At 39.7% G+C, this 17,617-nt stretch overlaps 1 protein-coding gene across 7 annotated transcripts in view; it reads left to right on the top strand.

The window, feature by feature from the left end:
* Nucleotides 1–17,617, top strand: part of LOC122576880 — a 33,580-nt gene continuing 15,963 nt past the window's right edge. For all 7 annotated transcript variants that reach the window (XR_006319930.1, XR_006319929.1, XR_006319928.1 and 4 more), the window contains exon 1: nucleotides 1–138. The gene's annotated coding sequence lies outside the window, so the exon portion shown is untranslated. The remainder of the gene's footprint in view (nucleotides 139–17,617) is intronic.

The following is a 17,617-nucleotide window of genomic DNA, read 5'->3' as shown; positions in this document are numbered from 1 at the left end:
TCAAGGGTAGTCTGTTCGTCTCGAGGAATAAGAATATTCGTCAGCGATGTGCTTTACCAGTGCTTAACGTACATTGTGATAGATTATTGAACGTCGTGTGAACACCGGCTAAAAACCCGATGAAAGAAGTTACCTGAGGTACGTTTGAAGACATACACACACCATACAGCTACAGATAAGAGCATTCCCTGATTTGCATTACGGAAAGTGGTCTTTCTATAATGTTGTCGTTCCCTCTAGTAATTTTGATTGCCGAGCTAATTCTTAGCGATTTTGGAACGTACGTGGCGGCGGTATGTTCTCGCAAAAGACGAATATATGTACTTAGGACAAATTTACACTGTTTCACTTTGGCAGAATATAATAAATGATTCATTGAAAAACGGTGCTTTTACCGTAGGAAAGAAGCTATTTCTTTGTATGCTTCGACGAGGAAGTTCATACTTTTCTATACAAGATAAACAAATATAAGAAAAACAAAATTGCGCAATAATTAAACTTAATTGCCTGAAAACAAGACATTGATTGCTTACTATACTTTATTTAAGAGAAAGACGCCATTACATTTCGTTTGAAATGATAATGGATTAGTGAAATGATGCAATTTATTCTCTATATATAATAGCTTTTTAGATTTAACATTAAATTTACTTTCTCTGCAATAATATTTTTGCTATAATAAAACCTAAATTTCATTTTAAGAATAATTTCAATAGTTGATAGGCTGCGAATAATATATGTGACGTGATGTAACTATTTTATCTTTTCAGTTAAAAGAATTTTTGCACAGTTGCTAGATATTGCACAAGAATAAGTATAATTATGAAAAATTCATAAGCACAATCAACATAACTCGAATTTTATAATAATAATGTGTTTGGTCTCGTTTTCAGGAATTAATTGTATTGAAAAATAATATATTTTCGTATTCTTGTTTCTTTCATTTTTCTGTGATATTTTTATATTTTACTATAATTGCGTCTCAACAATGAGCCAATTTAAGAAATCTTTATTATAATTTCTCCTGGGCATCTTACGGGTATGATGCTTACGAATATATTTTATGTTTCCATGTTGTGTTTTCAGGGATTCTACTGATAATTTTCTATAATAGGAACTACTGAATTCGATACAATGCCTACTAAAATAATAATTTATGCATTGTTATCAGCATAATATATCAACTATAATGTAATACGTATGAGCTATTTGTTTTTTCATTATTTTTCTTTATTCGATACTATTTATCCTTTTTCCACATGATATAACTTTGAAATAATGCTCAGTTTAAATATCAGCTCGTAATTTATACTTATTATGGGTGAATTTATTGTAGGGTATTTGTACATCTAAATCCTTGGCATGCCGACTAGTAAGCTCATTTGTCCTCTGAACTATATTTGTATTCTTTTTTTTCTTTGTTTTGACAAAGACTTTTTGTGGTCGTCATTTATTACTTGCCATGTATTAAACGGTAACCTGAAGGGTATGCGAAGTATGTTTTCAAAACATTTTATCCAAAGGTGAAGAGATGATGGCCTGTATTTGTATATATTTCTTATCTCGTGTCTTGTTAGCAACGGTAGCTTTATTTAATTCCTCAACCTGAGATCACAAATGTAACGTACTTTTTGAGGCTCAACATTGTTGAGAGTCAAACTTGATATTGACTGACCCTACATAATTATTATTATTACTTGGCCCTACATAACAAACACCGTGTGTGTTGATTCTTGAGCTGCTGGCATCTATGTTTTTTTTCCTGTGGCAAGCACAGTTACCTACCTTACCATGGACGAATTCGTTCCGGATTCGAGGCGTCTATTAACAATTTTATGGAATGGTTCCATCCTTTTCAGAATGTCATTTACGCGTACTACGAGTTCTGGGCACCACTTAATACGTGATGACATATTGTCGAGATTCGGAAATGCCATGTCTGAAGTAACCTGCACCCTCTCCTCATTTAACTTTTCAACTTTAGTTCTATATCCTAAGAGATTGAGTGTCGGGGTAGCACCAACCGGTACTAAGTTATTGGGTAATGGGGACCAGTTCCTGAACTTGTGTTCCATAAATCGACTGATCGCATAGGGCGACACGTAGCATACGTAGCCATTGTACGTACAATACGTTGTTATATTCTTATTTTACTAATTCTGGTAATTCTTTAACAAATATAAGTTTGATTGGTCTACACAATAATGTAGAGATATTTCATATGTAAAGTATTTCATTTACTCAGATAATATTTTTATTATCATTGTTTATCATGTGTAGCGGAAGAATAGTGGATATAGACATAAATTCATCACTTGCAGAACTATCTGTGAACTTTTGCTTATACCTGAAGTTCTATTAAAGCTACACTTGATCAACAACAAGACATTGTTAAATTTATAATGAATAATTGAGGAAACAGTTTTATCTAATAAATTCTGCACGTTTATCTCGTTATTTATTCCAGTTATGTCAGATTCACTCGGCAAAAGAGATTGTTATATTTTTTGGTGGCGTTTTTTTTAGGCAGGAGAAGTTTGAGAATGCAGCGAATTAAATGCGTTACGTAAAATTTCGTTTGCACGGGAGAAACGCTTTTATTCGTAGGGCTTTTCGCTCCATTTGCTAATTTAGTTGCAAAATTCAATTCTTCCACGGATTAAAGTTATTGAGAGCAAATTCAGAAAACTTAAAATACAATGTTATTAACTCTATAACATTTTATTCTACGTTTTCTGGATTTATTACCAGAATCTGCTCAAAGTTTTTGTTGATATTACATCCTTACTTGATCTAGCTTGAATTATGTTAAGATATATTATAACAAATTTGCTTAATACAATTTTTGATGGAAGCCATGTTGAATTTCATCGTATCTTTTCTTAATTTTGGAATGAATAAAATTCGATGTTTCTTTAATATTCTTTTTAATTCGATCAAGAGACTCAGGCAAATTTAAGTTTTTTTCAATAAATGTTCGTATGGCAATAATTTTGTTTGTGGAACATTTCCGTACTTCAAAGCATTGCCTATATGTACTAGAGTGACACTGGCCTACGATAATTGCATTTAAAATCATGGCAAGCAGTTCCTGCGCTCTGTACCTGAAAATCAATTTGATAATGACCCCGGGACTCCGTCTATACCGACGGCCTTATTTACGTTCAGCCGACCAACCGCACCTCTTAAATCGTCCATATCGACTGTGTCCCCTGCTCTGGGGGCCCACCGCTGTTGGCCTCTATTTCCTCTTCATCCGAATCACCCGTGTCTTCTAATGAAAGGAGATACGCAATAATGCTTACGGCCTGCTCTCTCCCAAAATTCACGTTCGGCTTACTCCTTCTCAGCCTAGCTATGACCCTTTTATATGGCAAGCCCCACGGATTCCGGTCGAGGGTGGCCGTGATACCAAAACGGGACTTAACCTCAACCTTTAGGGAGGGGCCCTTCTTCCAGACAGGCTAATTTGCTTCCTGGAGGAGGCCGAAGTCCACACCCAGTCTAGACACCCACAACCACTGATGGTGCCGTAAGTGCCATACCCCGACGCCATTGCTACTGTGCCGCCATCACAGACAAACCGAGCCTCCGCCCGCGGCCCGCGCCATGGTAGGGCGACTCTCGTCCTACGGAAAGAGTTATGGACCCTAACTTAATCTCCTAACTGTGAAATTATGGTATTACTTCCAAAACGTGAAATTGCCAAGCGTGACAATATATCGGTCGTTTCTTATGGATGCTGCGCAAATGCATCGAGCAAGCATGCAACTTTATCAGCATTGCTATAACCAAATTTACTAACTAGATTATGTGAGATATCGGTCTTTGCGTCTTTTTCTAGCGAAAGTTTAACGACATGTTTACGGTGATATGTAATTTTGTATTGCCGTTATCATACAGGTCAACATCATTAATATTGTTTATCAGACAAAGTAACTATTTTATGTTGTTTAACTTAGAGTTGTCCGTTTTGTGTTCGCATACGACAGCGAATGAATAACTTTGCAATATTAATTTCGGATAGGTTGGATTGGCGACGCATTTTAGTTTTAAGCTGAAAAGACTTGAGGCTTCGTTGTGTATGATGGCGTCCTCTCTCGAGTGACTCCACAACTTGTGGATCATCTCTTTTTCTAGATAATCTATAGAATGTTCTATCTTTAATGTAAGACTTTTACTATGCGTTAAAACCAGCTATACTAGCCTATTTTCACTAAATTTGCATACAAATCATTTATGGACATGTAAAGAAACCTGGATCACAAACTTCTATATATTAAGTAAAAGTAACATAACGTTACTATTCTATGTTGCAGCTATATTCTATATATAATAATATTATATAATAATATTACGTTGTACGTTATAATTTCTCACTCAATAATTTTGTTACTGAACCGAATACGCGTCAAAGTCGAAGAAAGTAAGAAAACAAGAAAGTTAGAATTACTATGTGTTGACCGCTCAACTCTAAACTACCTGAAATATGAATTCTCCCTCCCTCTTTTTTTGTCATGCTTTTACACACACGTCTTATGGACGCCCATATAAGATATAGTCGCACGCACAGTTCCCATGGTTGATTCGAAACAAGTTCCTCTTTCTTTATTAAAGCGTAGCATACATATACAGAGTATATTCACTTAATTTGGAACTCACGCTCACGAGAACATATGAGAATGACGATATTCCAACATATACGCTTACTAGTGCAAACAAATGTCGCTCGCCATCTATAAGCTGCTGTTAGAAGTATAAATAGACGAAAATACACAACAGTTCGTTAGTTGCTTTAGATATAACGTCACAAGAAGGAGAAAACGATCGCTGAGAAAGCGAGCTTCGCGTTCTTTCGCCCAAAGATTCCATGCACGAAGCTTCGAAATGCGTTTCTCTCCCCACATCTAGTTCAATTTTTTTTGTAATAACCAATATCGTGGATTGCTTACCTGAAATTTAATTACAATATAATATTCTTTTTATTTAAAGTCCCATTCAACTGCCAGAGTTATTTGAAATGTGAAAAAGGAATTACAATGAAATTGTTCGCATTCTCACAAAGCTCCAGACCCTTTCGAAAGTTGTTTATGTTAGATCAGTAAGAAGCTAGACGTATCTCTAAACCGCAGAGTTAACATCAGCTTATAGATACTTCGCGACCATTCTCAACGTTCTCGCGAACGCGCGTGCCGAGTTAAGTGGATAACCATGTATTGAATTTACATGTATATGTGAATTTATATCAGGAAAATTCCGGATCGATCACTAGATTACTAGATGCTAACACTAGAACATCAATAGTTACCTACTAGAACAACCTACATAGTTTTACAATTTTATAAATGTGTTTGTCATTTTTTAGCGATCATGGTCCCAGATGGATTAATAACACCAAAAATGCACTCTGCATAACATGGAATTCTTTTTGTATCGCCAGACTTTTGTCAGAATGTATTAAACCAATAAATATAAACCCTCGTTTGATGAGCATGATCCGAGATGGATTAACACTAGATGTTTCGACCGTCCGCGGGGACACGCGATCTCGAAGAAGCGCGCCAACGAGAGTCGTAAATTCTCGTTACGATTTGAATAATCTACGCCAGGAATCGTTTGATACCTTATTTCTTTTGGGTTAATAAGGGGTTAATGAGGCGAGAAGCGCGGATTCGTTGTTCACACTTTTTGTCAGGAAACGTGAGAGTAACGATCCGCGGTGCTAATTGGTTATGACCCATATTAATGAATGAAGAGATGAGGAGTGGGTGATCTTGTTCATGAGAAAAACCAACTTTTTCGTTAGTTAAATATTCTTTTCCTCATTAGGTAACTACCCACTTCCAGCGTGATTTTTAAGAGCGCCTAATAAACCTAAGGACTTTTCTAAGAACCAGTCATAAACCGAAAACACTTCTAGTATTAGAAAATACTTGAGGACAAGCAGATTAACTTAAAAACATGTGTTAAAATAATTAAGTTAAACGTTAAGGTTTATGGTGGGTCCTTAGGTTTATTGAGGGTCGGAAGTACGTGGACCGTAGGCTGCCAGACAATTAAGGACCTTCTCATACGACGTAACATCCCCCCCCCCCCCGTTGAGAGGGCATCGATCAAATTCCGTATGTGGGTCAGCTGATGTTTGAATGCCTCCCATCACCCACCGAAATGCGGGGAATGAGAGGGTATGAAGCGCTTTGCTTCGATTTGCTTGTCGGCTAGGAATGTAGTACCCTTTTCATTATGGTTTATCTTTATTATCATTATCTTTTTTTTTTCGAGGAGGGGAAAATGCATTACGCATTCCCATGCGTACATGGGTTATATGGGATTCGGCAGTCCACCCGTTGCGCACTGGCCAAGATCTTGTTCTTCTCCATCCCGAGGGAAGATGCCCATATCGGCGTAGCGTACAGGGCCACCGACTCTCAAACACCGTAGTACAATCTTCTTACGGTATCGGTAGATCCGTTAACATTAGGCAGCAGGATCTCCTAATGACTCCCACAAACCTCTCTGCTGTATCATATGCTTGCTCCAGATGTAAGGGATACCTCCTGGCGTTGTCCAACAGCACCCCCAAATACTTTACTGAATTCTTGGCGGTGATCTCGCCACCACCCACGCCAAACTTAAAAAACCTCGGGACATGCTTCCCGGTAAGCAGAATGACTTCGGTCTTCTCCCGAGCCAGTCGAAGCCCCGTGTTCTTACACTAGTCCGTGATCAGCTTCACTGTTTCACGGATTCTGTCCCCGATGTCCTGCGACTTCCGCACCGTGATTACCAGGGTCAGGTCATCCGCAAATGCAATCGCGTCCACGTCCTTGACTTATATTCCTGCCTTGTTTATAAAAGGGTTGTTGAGTCGTTGGAGTTGATATCTCTTCTGAAAAATGAATATGTTGTAGGAGCTGAATGAGTCTATCGTGGGAAACACGATCGCCATTAATCACTGTTCTTCTGTGGTTAATGGCGACGATCGGTTTTGTTTTTGTTTCTACCGAGGACAGTAATGCGGATTAACTTTGGCCAGGATGGAAATCTGTCTAAGAGACTGTTGTTGACAGGAGTTATGGCGAAACAAGTTGCTGCTTTTCGTTCTGGTAAGTTGGCCAAAGGTGTTGGACTCCACATAGGCCAACATTCTTCTGATTACTGCAGCAACCGTGGTCCAGTTTGCCAAATGTTAGGTTGCAGAAAGTCTTCGGGTGGTTGTCCTCGAGAAATTAGATCCGCAGGATTGTCATTGGTGGGGACATGACGCCAATCGGTAAAGCTAGTTTTGTTCTGGATCTCCGCTACGCGATTTGCGACGAAAGTTTTTAATATGTGTGGGGACGACTTGATCCAATGGAGGACAATAGTGGAATCCGTCCAATAAACTATCCGATTTATTTTAACTAGTAATGCTTGCTGTATTACTGTGGTTAATGAGGTGAGTATAAGGGCGCCGCTCAGTTCAAGTCGTGGAATGGTTTGTGATTTGAGTGGAGGTACCTTCGATTTCGTCGTGAGTAGTCGTGTCTGGATGCTTCAAACCTAGATTGCGGTCTTCGTTGGAGCTCTGGATTCGGACTGACGGGTGGACTTGTAGGCGAGTTCGTCCGTGGTGTCTCCGAATTGTGCGTTCTAGAGATTTTCCGAGTACTTGTAGTTGACGGGGGCGATGCTGATCTCCTGCTTGACGAGGAGGAACTTCGGTTTGATGTGGAGGAATTCGACCTTAATTGTTGCTTTTTCTGATGTAGCATCGTGTGATGTCGTTGTCCACATACTCGACATGATCCGGCGTGACAATCTCGCTCTATGTGTCCTTTTTGCAGGCAATTCAAACATAAGGGTGCCCTTTTAGCTTCCTTAAAGCGTTCGCCAACGGTTTTGGTTTTGAATGTGTTGCATCGCCAGATGGTGCGTTGTCCTTAGCAGGTATGACATGTTGACAACTTGGGACGCGGTAAATGTGTGTCCTTATGGCTTGGGTTGTTCCTGCGATCCTCTTGTTTGTGTGATTGTCGTGGTTGATCTGGAACTTCGTGCCAATCTTTCGAAGTCACAAAGGATATAACATAACAAACACGAAGATGGGGTAGCCACCCGCATGATAATCAAACAGCTAAGAAATTCTACCAAATGTCCAAATTGGACAAATTGTGACCATAAAGTATTAAATAAAAATATACAGAAAAAAAATCTTTCGAGGAAGTTCAGAAACTGAATGTATTGAGACAATTCTTTGTTAAGCAGAGTCATTTTCCATTGTCTCTGGATATTCGCTGGTACTTTGGAAAGCAGAAGGCTGTAAATCATGGCACTTGTATCGGAGTAGGAGTCTCCTAATTTATTTGTCGGGTTAACATTAGAATTTTTGGCGCGTAACAACTCTTAATTTGAATTAGCCATTGTTTTGCGCAACAAAAATTATATTTACACGTATAAATATTACTTTTACAAAATTTCCTCCGGGACCGGTGTAGTCATATTGTCATTGTCGTTGCCATTGTCATCACTGCAGAAATTCAACACAGCAAGAACGCAACTCTCTGGCATTTTCCTCAGTTTATCATGGTTGTATTGTGTGATCGTTAGCTACCCAATGTTTTTAAAACATACCTGTCTCCTTGCAAAATCTTTCCTATCACAAATGGACTCCTGAAATTTGGATCTAATTTGGTTTGGTTTTTCTCTTTATTTCTACATAATACAAAATCACCAAGATCAAATCTAACTACTTTAGCTTTAGTTATTATTATTATTTTTTATTTAGTCCGTGCCTCTCGGCTTTGGACGAACTTTCAGCTTTCTTTACAGCTCTTTATTGCACTAATCGCCTTCTTATCTCTAGTCTAACACTAATGCTTATAATCTATTTACACTTATGTCTACGATTTATTGCAACTTAGCCTACTCATTATTGTCACTTTGGTCTTTTTGCCTCCTTGCTGTGCTACCTTCCTGTCCTTCCATCCCTTCTTGAATTGCTTTTGCCCTTCTTTTCTCTATTATCGCTCTCAGATCCATTAGTCCTTCCCCAGTCCCATTTAATATTTCTTCCATTTCCTTTGCTCCTCCTGTTATTTCACATTCTTTTAGCACATGTCTTAGGTCCTCTTCTTCCTTTCCACATAATCTGCACCTTCTTTCTTCCTCCTCTTTCCAATGTTCTTTCGCTTTGGTTTCATTTCCGCACTACTTTAGCTTTAGTTTTGTCAATTTTTTCTTTATTCATTTCTTTATTATATATGGAGCATTAATCTCCATGTTCTGTATAGCCTGCTGTCTTACATCGGAGATATCTATTTCTCTTTCTTCAATATTGTCGGGCAGCAATAAACCGTAGGTCTAGCTGTTTTACCGATTAATAATTCTATCGGACTCGGTTTTGTCACACGATTGATGGTGCAATTCAAAGCCAATTGCATCTCGCCAAACGCTTCTTACCATGACCGCCCGGTCGTTTCTACCGTCCCATACATATTCTTCAACGTATCCATAATACGTTCCACCTGCCCATTAGCTCTACTAGCACCGGTTGCTATCAAGTGAAGTTTGATTTGTTTTCCTTGACAGAAATCTTGGAACTCTTTACCGGTAAAACATCTTCCTTGATGCGCTATTATCCGGCAAGGACTCCCGAATGAAAATATAGCAGACTTGAGTGCTTTGATAGTATTAAATGAAACCTATTTTTCGTATATGGTACAAAGCATTCACCAAAACAATAACATATTCACTCAAGTCACCCTTGCCACTTAACTCTTATGTCCATGTGAACTGTATGTCAAGGTATGCTGGTCTTAGGAATAGGATTTAGTTCGGCTTGTATCTTATTTGAACTTTTCTTGGAGACCTGACAGGCATGACAGTTCTCAACGGATTTGCAAACATTTTCCGCCATTCCTTTGAGCCAGTAATACTCATACAGCTTCTAAGTGTATAATTGACTGGTGCACATGGTTAATAACGGACCATCTGAAACCTCTTGGGACAATAGGCAAACAGAGAGTCCTGCCTTTTCTTTGCATCCTGCGGTAAAGAGTACCAGATCGTAGTTCGTACGTATGTCCATACCCTCCACGAGCTCATCATTTTGTAATTTAGTAACAGTTTCCGAAATTGGAGGATCACCGCGCTAATAGCCAGCCTTCCGAAATTTCACAATCAATAACAATAAGGAATTCTCGTCCATGCAAATAGTAACGAAAATGTTTAATAGCGTTTGCAACTGCTAACGTCACCAACTATACGAGTGGTGCCTGGATTCCACAGGATTAGTTCATTTAGTATAATATTCTACCACTCTGTTTTTACTTTCTACTTTTTGCATTAAAATTGTCCCATATCCATGAAAACTAGCATCAGTATGTAATTCTATACGATATTTTGGGTCAAATCATCAACACCGGCGCATCGGTCAGAATAGCACTTAGTTTTTGTCTTATCTTTCCGTGCCTATGTGTCCAATTTATGTACTTATTACCGGAAGTAAGTGTATATAAAGGTCCCATTATTTGTGAAAATTTGGGAACGAATTGTCGGAAGTAAAAGTCAGATCAATGATCTATCTAAGCTGTGTGACAGTCGTCGGAGCGGGTAAAGAGCTGAAGGCTTGTATTTTACCCGGATTGGGGCGAACCTCTCCGTTGTGAGTTACATATCCCAAATAGGGAACTGATATTCCTAGAAAGCAGCATTTAGCGAAATTAAAAGAAAACCCGACGTTTACGAGGCTATTCAATGCGATGTCCAATCTTTCTAAAACTTCATCTATCGATTCAGCAATAATTAAGACATCGTCCAAATAAACCACAACGTACGAATAGGAGAGATCACCTAAAGCCTTGAAAATGGCTCTCTGAAAGACGGATGGTGCACTTTTCAAGCCAAACGGCATAGTTACATACTCGTATTGTCCATCGGAAATAACAAACGCTGTATATTCCATAGAATTAGGATGAATAGGAATTTGGTGAAATTCGCTGCCCATGTTCGGGCTAATAAAGTCTCTAGCCTGTTTCAGCCTCGCGATTTGATCCGCAATAAGAGGTAGGGGATACCGATTCGCGACCATATTTTTATTTAACTCTCGGTAATCTACACAAAGTCTTTCTGAGCCATCTTTCTTTTTTACGAATAATATAGGGCTCGCGAACGGAGCGTACTGGACCGTACAATTTTTGCTTCAATTAATTTGTCTATCCTCTCTAGAGTCTACGCTCTTCCTCGTTAAGTCTAGAGGGACTTCTTTGTACAGTGACGTTAGGAATAATTAATTTTATTTCTAATTGGCCTGTATTTACGCGAGAACGCGGGAAACTAGTGTAAATGAATCTTTGAACTTTTCGAGAACAGGAATCAATCGGCTTTTATCATCTCCAATAACATCAGCGTCGACATCATTAATATTAATCTCTTGTGAGCGGCTTTATTACACGCATCCATTACATCTTTGTCTTACTAATAGCGATACTATTTTGAGTGATATTTACATCAAAAGCTTGGCTTAAAATTTCACGACCAATCATTATGTCATATTCTAAATGACTATCAGCAAGAACATGGAAAATTAACTCCAATTAACACGTACAACGGATAAAATTTGTGATGTACATTTAATACAAGTATCATCTCCTCTTCCCCATATTACTATTGTATTAGTCATTTTTTTACCAGAAAATTTCAAGGCCGTGGATTTTTTAATCAGCGAACACTCAGCTGCAGAATAGGAGCAAAATGGAAACGACTCACCCAGATGAGTTAATCTACCAATATGGCCCTCCTCTCGGCTCTTGAAACATGTCACCTTTGATGATGCAGCTGGTCGATCTTCCTTCTTCCTTCTGTTTCCCAAATTTTATTCTTTTATGGCACTCCGCCATCTTATGTCCATAGTAACCACAGTAGTGACTCTTATTCCGGAAGTCAGGAGGCTTATGTCGTTTTGCCTCAGGTCCCGCTGAAGAGCTGTCTAACGAAGACGCCGGCCTCTTCTCCGCGTAAGAGAAAGTCCTCGTTTCATTTGACTCTCTCGAGGTTGTAGACGCAAGACAGAAGTGTTCTCGCGTCATTACGGAGGGAAGCTCGGTAAAATGTACTCCAGTTTTCTAAGTTTCCGTCGAAAGTGGGAGCCAAAGATCTGGTAATTTAATCGCTATTGGATCCACTCTTTCTCGAGTTGGGCTTTATAAGTTTCCAAGAGGCAACCGTCATTCTTGTCAGTCTGTTGATACTGATCGACGTTTCTCTCTATGGACTTAATGTTGGCGATGTATTTATCGTGTTTTTGTCGCATAATGTTGGCTTTTGACCTGGTTGACATGATGTAGACAGATTGAAGTGGTTGGAACCTTCTTAATCTGTTGATTGTTCAGCTGCGGCGGGAGGCTACCTGGTTACGTGCCACGACCAACGGGTTGTACTTCTTTGAAGGTAATGTAGTGTACATTTAACGCAGCGGTGATTGTGGTTGCATTATTTCTGCGTGTGGCCGTACCTTTGGCACCTTTTACATTGAACTATCTCTTTCTTTATAAAAGGTGGTTCAATTTTTACTACAGAATTCATTAAACGATTGATATTATAGACTTCTTTGCTATTTGGCTTTTGCTTTAAGTCAATGAAGAGTAAGAATAGCGGGTTTTTTGTGATTCTATGCCTTATATTGCTAATGTTGATTGCTTCATGGTCATGGTTTAAGAGTTCTAACTTCAATTCATCTAAGTTAGCTGAGTGGTGGATGTTGCGTAGTACCACACAGAAAAGTCTTTCTTGTTTCAGTTGATGTGTGTGAAAATATGTGTTCAGAGTTTTTAGTAACTTTGTTAGTTTTCTATAGGAGTCTGGATTGGCAGGCAGGATTTTAACCTGATTATTTTTCATTTTTAGTATGCAATCCTCTTTGTGTAATATCTTTCTCGATAGATTTTATCATTGTTTGAATGTCGATAACATCATCAATGAAGATTGGTGGGGGAGGAGGATTTTTTGTGTATGTTGATTCGCTGATGTTTCAACTACGTCCATAGAATCGTCTGTAGATTCTAATATTGCGAATCTGTTATAAGTGTTAACATGGCTTGTTGACGGTTCGTTCCGACTAGTGTTTACATTTTTTTTAGTGAATCTAGCTTACGCTTTTTGATGTTGCTTTTGTGGTTTGAAAGATGGGATATATTATCCTTTCGCCACGAAGGAGGTAGAACAGTGCGGTTGCAGTTTTTCTCATGTGAGCCCGATCTAGTTACTTGGGCCATCTTCGAGTTAGTTAATTCAAATTGAAATAACTGGTCGAGAGACTATGATTTGGATTGGAGATTAGGAGTGTTGGATTTTCCTAAGTTTAGAAAACATTTGGTTTATTTCTGTTTTGACTCACTTCCGACGAAGGGTCGTCACTTGTTGTATTGCGAACTTCACTGAGCACTAGAGACACACGTCTACACGCTTCGGCAATCGACGACAGACTTCGCGATCCTTGATTGTGCGTTTAAAATTTTAATCCTCCACAATATATTGTTTCCTTATTTATCCTATTATTTTTTAATATTTTTCCTCATTTGTTTCGTTCCCTCTATGCCAATATATCGTCATTATTTTTGTCTTGACACGCACTCATCTCACCTAAACTCAGTCTTTTTTTTTTCGCGAGGAGGGGAATTACATGTTCTGTGATAATAAAAACTACATAATAACAACTATAATAATGACAGTAAGTACAATAATGAAGAATATTTAGTACCCAAATCTTTGGCAACAAGAATATTAAAATAAATTTTCGTTGGTAAATATAAGAAGTGTAATATAACAGTATAATAATAAACGTGAATAAATGAAATATAAATATAACTTAAATTATTAGTTACAAAAGTTATCATTCGTAACATTTCTTGCAAACATTAACTTTCTTCTGCGTAAATTTTCCATATAAATATTTCTTACAAACATTGCAAATGGTGGTGGTTTGATTATTATTACAATACCCTATCTGATAACATTTGCGCGAATAAGGTGACTTCTTCGTCGTACTTTGGATCTGTCAGCGGCAAGTTCATCTGCTAATTGAAAAATAAACTCTTTTCGGGATATCTGCTCACTTGCGATTTTCTTATATAAAATCCAGGCATTTATGTCAGCTAAATGTAAAATATTAAAAAATACTTGAAGTGGCCATTTTCTTGATCCTAACCTCACGCTATATTTTTTTGCCATTTGGTCTGCTATATCCACCCGAAATTTTGTTTTATTATCAAATTAGACCGTTTCAGGTAGGCCCTTTTCGCTTTTCCCAATTTTGACGGTTTTATGTTTTGAGCTCAGGATAAAAACTTTCTTTCTCAGCTTACTTTTATAAATTGTGAGTGTGATCTCATTTAATCTGTGGCGGCACACGCCACGGAACTTTCCGTCGGCTTCGCGATACAGAGCGCTATACCGTCAAAGCGCAACATCGACGTGCCCAATGTACGATCGATATCCCTATGCTTCTTTCGCCGAATTCTCGGAAGAACACACACGCGGCAACCGCCGCGGTACATCTAATAAACGCGTGTGTTGGAAGCTGATACATTTACACTGTACATATGAATGTGTATGTAAGCGTTAGAGGGCGTCCAGGCCTTAGTTGGGACAAAAGACGGTTGGCAGTCGTTAGAAGCATCTGGAAGAGTCGGTTGACAACAAGCGTGCGTGCGAGTAGGTTTTCGAGGTCTTCAGTGTGTAATATATATGTGTAGTTGTTGCGTGTGAGTAAAGTAACTTTTGTATTTCCGAATCCCTCCTATATCGTTACAGCGTGCTAGTGGGGATATCGATGAGCAACTAAGGAAAAAATCCGTTTGTTCTGGGACAAAATATTCATTCCGTTCCGGGCTGCGAAGTACGTAACTTCTCCCGTGTCAGTGCGAAACAAACCCGTTGGTTGTTACTTGTTATTTGTTATTTGCTACTAGTTAAGAGACATTCGCTGTTAATTGTTATTCTGTCGACTGTTACTTTGTTAAACGTTAATAAACCGTCATTGTTAAACGTTCTGAGTATAACTTCTTGTCGGTACTTTCATCCACGAACACTTCAAATCGATACAGCAGCTACGAAAAGCGAGCCATTGTTTCCTTCTTCGTTTTACAAATTATAGGCAGTTCTCTTCTGTTTCCGCGTATTGTGTCAACCAGTGTGGTTCTTTCGGCTAATAACTTATATGCCAATGACAAACCTGTAAAAATATTGTCGGTCTTTATGGTCCTTCCCATCATACTATACGGTTCAATAAGTTTGAATTACCAGAAATTCACCCAGAGGTTGCGACGGTGTTCGGTTTTCGTTCTTTCCTAAATAAGGAAATTCATTTACAATATATTTTGTTTGAACTCAAATGCCAGCCAAAATTTAATTCCAAATTTATCGGGATGGCGATTTCGTCATAAAAGCTAGGGTCTGCCAGGTATCGTTGACGCGCTGTTGAAGTACCACACCTATGGCGTAATCGGATGCGTCGACCGCGAGGCTAACGGGTGTTCCAGGAATCGGATGCGCTAACATTGTCGCGTCAGCTAAGGCGAAACTTTTCTCAGTTTATTCGGACCACTCAATAGACGCGTTGCACTTCTTTGTGCCTTCCAACACGTCATTGAGTGGTTGAAGAATTTTCGCGGCGCCCGGTATGGTACCTTCATAGTTCTTTTATGGTCACGTAACGGTACTTTAACTGCAGCGTCAACGAGTTCGGCTAATGGTTTTATCCCCTCTGGGGTGACGGTGTATCCGAGAAACTGTATCTCACTCACGCCGAATTCGCATTTTGCGAGATTTACTACGACCCCGTATTCATCCAAGTGTTTGAGCAAAGTTCATAAATGTTTATAGTATCGTTCTTCGTTTTCGGACGCGATAAGAAAATTATCTATGTATGCGTAGGCGAAATCAAGGCCTCTCGTGATTCGTCCACGAATTTTTGGCACGTTTGGGCGGCGTTTCGAAGCCCAAATATCATACTAGTCGCTTCGAACAGACCGAAAGGTGTCGTAATTGCGGTCTTCGGTGTTTCGGCGCGATCGGAATTTGATGGTAAGCGCGAACGAGATCAATTTTAGAAAAGATGCGCGCGCTTACCATACAGATTCTGCGCGAAGTCCTCTATGTGTGGCGGTGTGTACCTATCCAGAATGGTGCGTTCAATGCTCGGTAGTCGCCGCGCGGTCGAATTCCTCCGTCCTTTTTGGGTACAATATGCAGTGCCGATGCCCACGGGCTTCGTGATGGTTGCATCACGCCTTGTTCGATCATGGCGTTGACGTTCGCCGCGTTTACGGACGACTGGTCTCGTTTCCCTATTTCCACTTGCACGAAGATCGACATTTTCACGCCCGTTCGTGTACACCAGGTGGTAGTAGCATAGGCCATCTTGCCCTGGCGGGATCTCAAACGGCGGCGGTATCTCCTTGGTGATCGTGATCGTTTTCAACGACGGCTACCGATGCTCATCGCGTCCATTTTCGCTTGAATCTGTGCCACGCGCTCGTTCAACGCGTTGATGGCCGCGACTGTGGGATCGGTTGCACCGACCTTTTGTGTCTGTGGATTCGTAACGGCTGTTATACTGGTCGCGCGCTGGCTATTCCGAGCATAAGCCCTTCAACTTTATCCGCGGCCCGGGTTAGTTTTTCTACCTTGGTATCATCCATCACAGCCGTGTGCGATCGGGTAGTCTGTTCCTCCAGAGCGTGGGGATGAATTGCTCCGACGCGTAGGGACTGGCGAGTTTTTTAAGGTCGAGGTAAAATTGGGACGACTTTCTGTCGCCCATAACTTCGTTCTCTACTAACCTCGTCACCCTTTCGTTGTCGGTCTCAGCCAGGATTCACATTAAGTCGTCCTTCAATTCGCACTGTCCGGTGGCCGAGAGATTCATCTTTACATCCTCGACCCGCTCTAGGTGTTCCGTGTCAAGGTTACCTAGGAGGGCTGTGGCTTCATCTTCGTAGTCCGTGATGCCCGCCACTGTGAACTAACTGCCTGTCTAGTAAGGTGAACCAATGTTCACTCAATCTTTTGAGGCATCAGTGCAGGCATGCTGATCACTTGACTGGTAGTAGCCCGTCTGTTCTTACTTGACATTGTTAGCCTGTTTAGAATCACGATATTTGACATTTTACTAGCTCAATCACGTCGGGGTCACCAATGTGGAGGATTAGTTCGTGAGGTTTAAAGAATCAGATTGAGCGTTGAAACCGTCGAATATGTTTAAAATAATAAATAAATATTCAACCGTATAGGTGAGTCGTTAATACAAAATATAACTCGTCAAATAAAATCGCGATCGTGGCCATTTATTTATACTGGTTGGGGGAAGTCGGAAAATTTGAATTCGACTTCATTCGACATTGTTTTGTCCGCAGTTTCTTTATCGTTACATTACCGTCCGCGTCAAGCCTGAGTCAATGTTTTGAGGCAGAACAATAGCATAAGTCGCTCTCGACTCGTGTCGTCCTTTGACTCCTGTACCGCTACATTTCTTTTTGCATATACTGTGGGGCCAGATTTGTCTTTGAATATATCATGCAAGGGTAATCTCCCAGAAGCTGACGCTTCTTAAATTCTTTCCCAGCTGGTTCCGTTTACG

Source organism: Bombus pyrosoma, linkage group LG17, assembly GCF_014825855.1.
Source record: "Bombus pyrosoma isolate SC7728 linkage group LG17, ASM1482585v1, whole genome shotgun sequence".
Taxonomy (NCBI): Eukaryota; Metazoa; Arthropoda; class Insecta; order Hymenoptera; family Apidae; genus Bombus; species Bombus pyrosoma.
This window is presented reverse-complemented; position numbering and strand designations above follow the sequence as displayed.